Raw genomic sequence first — 4073 nt, forward strand, 5'->3', positions numbered from 1 at the left:
CCGGGGTGGGAAGTAATGCTGCGTCCAGCCTTCCACTCAATACCCCAGACGAAAAGCACATGTGCATTTAAAATTTAGATGATAAACTAGCTTATCTCCAGAGGTTCAGACAGGTGACTCTTACAGATTACTGGCGCCATTTTCAGGGTGGAAGAAAATCTATATAGTGTCCTCTTTCTTTAGACTCTGTATGGCTCAAAGCTTTTCAAGTTCTGACCTATCCATCACTCTAACTCTGCCTATCTCTATGGGGGGGGTTTGCAGCCTTATCTTGGGCTCACCACTGGACAGCTCAAACCTTTCTTTGACATACTCCAGGGGGACCCAGATCCCGAATCTTCTAGATCTCTCACTAGTTCTGTTCTACTTGTTAGAGGCGTAGAAGCTCTGTTTCTTCCTCCATCAAAGTGGAAATATGGAGTCCACATTAAGCCAGAGAAGACTAGAAATTTACCCCAAGGTGGTTTCCATTCTCTCCCTTTAAATGCAGTCTCTCTAGACTGGATGGGGATTAAATCTCCCTCCCTAGGCGCTGTTTGTAAGGTTTTCGCTAATTCCGTGTATCCTTTTCCTGCTTCCCCAAAGGCAGCCTGAAGTCTGGCCCCTTTTGGTAAAGGCATAGGGGGAAGCGGCCCAGTTAAAGGGAAAGACCCAGAGGCCAGAGGGAAAATCTCAGACGTTAGAGGTCAGATTTGAAGCTTTCATTGTGGACGATTCAGGGACAGCTCCGGAGTCCAACTTAGTCTCATTTTGGTGGGCTATGGGCTTAAAAATATCTCCAGAGCTCTCTTTGATGGAATTTAAAGATTCTTTTATAGGAGTCCACAAAAAAATGGCCTCAACGGGCGCCTTTTGGAGCCCCTGAGAGGCATAAGGTTGCTTGATCTCAACTTCCCCAGTTGCCACTTGCCTCTCAGCTAGATCCTCATATTCTGTCCTCCATAATAAGTAATTTCCTCCTGAGAAGCAGGCCTTGGCTGCCTGTGCCCAGTCAAAAGGGGTCATCCAACGTGATGTTGGGGCATCTAGCAATGTGATAGTATAAGGAACCAGAGGCCCACATTCGCTGCAAGCAGCTTTTTGTTCCTCTAAATTCTGGTAAGAAAGTGGCTCCCATGAGATCTCATCATCAAAATCTATAAAAACTACCGGGAAACACTGAACAAAATCAGTATCACCATCTTTTTCAGCCTCCCTAACGGCAGCCTGTAATTTATTTGAACTGGATACCGGAGGGGGAGGAGGTGGTCCAGAGGGCAGCTCCTTGAATCTATTTGTTTAGGTGAAGTTTCTTTGACCTGTATGGTAAAAGCCCAATTTTCCTTGCTATAATCATCAATCGTTGTTTCTGAGTTGCTCTTACATTTGGGGGGGGGGGGCTCTTTATCTTGTCCCTTCTCTTTTATGTTGTTAGGAATATTATTTTTGGAAGGGATTGGTAAAGTCAAATCTTCCTCGGTAGGTGCTGTTGCTTGTAGGACTTCAGCCGATTTTCCTACTTTTAACTGGGGGTCCAAGGCTTCCCGTATGAAGTGCCATAGTAAAAAGGCATTAACGGGAACTTTTTGTGGCCGCTTAAGCTTACAATATTGTTTAATTTCATTTTCTATGTCATTCCAAATCGTTACATTAAGAGTTCCTTCCTCTGGGAACCATGGACATCTTTTGTGTATGAAACGTAGAAAACGTGTAACTTGTTGGGGTGACACCTTGACCCCTTTCTTTGAAAGCAAATTACGAATAACATCTATAAAGAGTCTTCTCTCTTTAGACTCTTTATGGCCCATAGCTTTGCTCTTAATAATGTCAATAAAGAGTCCTCTTTCTTTAGGCTCCTTATGGCCCAAAACGTCTCAAAATTTATGTTCTGAATAACAAGAAAGAGTCCTCTTTCTTTAGACTCCTTATGGCCCAAAGCTTCTCAAAATCTACGCTCTTAATAATGTCAACAAAGAGTCCTCTTTCTTTAGACTCCTTATGGCTCAAAACTTCTCAAGTTCTGACAATCCACCACTCTAACCCTGCCTATTCTACAGGGGGGTCTGCAGCACCCTACAGTGGAGTCCTCACCGTCCCAAAACAGGAAAAAGGGAAGGGGATTACCTTCAGGTCCCTGTCCGGGCGCCACTTGCCGGAGTCCAGCTCCCGCAGGTCCAGGGTTCCCCCGAAGGATGACGGTGCAGGCCAAAGAGACAGTGGGAGAGCCTTGCGTTTCGTTCTGATCCCCAGACAAGCACCCCTGCCCATCTGGCAGGCGTCTCCCTCTTGTCTGGTTCTCAAGGTTTATTTATGGCAAAAGGTACAAGGACAAGAAAGGGCAGTAAATGATTTCCAGTAGATAAGCTTTACAATTTTAGCCACAGGCACTCATAGTGTCATAGGTATTTTTACAAAACCTCAGGTCTAGGCTCAAGGAAGCCTTCTTTAACCAAGAGGCAAACAGCCTTCTTTGGTAAAGGTCAGTTTTTTATGAGTAAAAGTCATTAGGCAGTTTATAACTCGAAGAGACAGTTCCCAGAAAAATAGGTTCTCAGGAAATATAATGCTTACTCTCACAGTCCCAAAGATGACTGATACATTTTATCACAGTAGTGACTGTCACAAAGACATTCAGTCCCAGAAGGTATTCAGTTATCCGTATTGCTTAGGGGAAAATTATGTGTTGCATTCTTTTCCCTGACCAGGTGCAGTCACGTCTCCGGGACAGGGTAAGGGGACAGGCAGCTCGTGACATTAATCAGCAAAGTATTTTGAGGTTTGGCGCTCAAGCAGAAATGAAAGTTTCAAGAGGGTAGATTGTGGAAGCTGTCCGGGCGCAAAGAGACAGGGCAAACTTGCCGTACCCTCACCAGGAATTTTCACTCTACCGGTGACTTCAAATAGCTCCCAACACAAAAGTTAGAGAACAAAGCAGGAAAAGGAATGTTGTTTGTTGGCTCTAAACAGAGCACGGAAGAAAAGAGGATTACCAGAGGCTTGGCAAGTAAGAGTCCCCTTTATCCCTACCACCAGCCTGCACCTGGCCTGACTGCAAATCTGCCCCGTCCCGCCTTCACCACTTCTTCTTGACAAGGGGTGGGGGTAGAATTTTGAGAGTTTTTCTCACAACGAGGTTGGCACCAGTCACGGCACTGAGAGTTCACACAGGCTGTCAGGAGCAGGGCGGAGAGTATGGTGCATGGCAGGCAAAAGTACATTGAGAGAGGTCAAGTGAGATTGAATTTATTGGTCACCCTGGAACTCGGAGTGAAGCCAGCATCTCTCATCACATGCTTTCACCCCAGAGGCAGGAGTGTGCCACGCCAGGGAGCGGGAGCCCTGGTACCAGCTTCCGCAGAGAGGTAGGGATGCACCTAGGAAAATCCCTTCCCCTCACCGGGACTCAGTTTCCCTTTCAGCAGTTAAGAGTACAATTAAGGATTGGATTGGAATCCCCTGTCGCTTCTTTGTTGTGGGCCCTTGAACAGGTCACCTCCCCTCTCTGAGTCTCATGGGGCTAATTACAGGACCCACTCCTTAGCCATTTTCGGAGGAGTCACGGGTTATTGCGTGTGACATACACGGCAGGAAGTGCCAACCCATGGTAGGGGTTCCTATTACTCCACAGGATGAAGGACATGAGTAAGGGGTTCTTTCAACCCCCTTCCGGATTTGATCTTTCCTGGCCTAAAGTTCTGAGGACTTGTTCTTTGGGAAAAGAGGGAGGGAGAGAAAGCCTTGCAGGAAACCCCCAGCCCTTCCTTCCTTGGCACAGCTGAGCCTTCCCCCTGGGCTGGTAATAGGACACTGACCTTGGAGGTGGCCTCTGGGAGGGACGGTGGAGCAGGCAATGACTGGAGAGGGTGGGTCAGGGTAGACCCTCAGGTTGTTCGGGAACAGGGGGCGCATGGCCCCTGTCCTCCCCCTTGCCCATCTCTCTCTGTCTCTCCCTCGTGTCTGCCTGTCTTGCTCTTTTTCTTCCCTGCAGGTCAGCTGCCCTTCGGCCCTCTTGAGTGCTTCTGGTTGTTTCTATTTGTACCAATGTGTCCAGCAGGTTCTCCTAGATGCCTGGGTCATGGTGCTTCCTATTCATA

Source organism: Suricata suricatta, chromosome 16 (assembly GCF_006229205.1).
Source record: "Suricata suricatta isolate VVHF042 chromosome 16, meerkat_22Aug2017_6uvM2_HiC, whole genome shotgun sequence".
NCBI lineage: Eukaryota > Metazoa > Chordata > Mammalia > Carnivora > Herpestidae > Suricata > Suricata suricatta.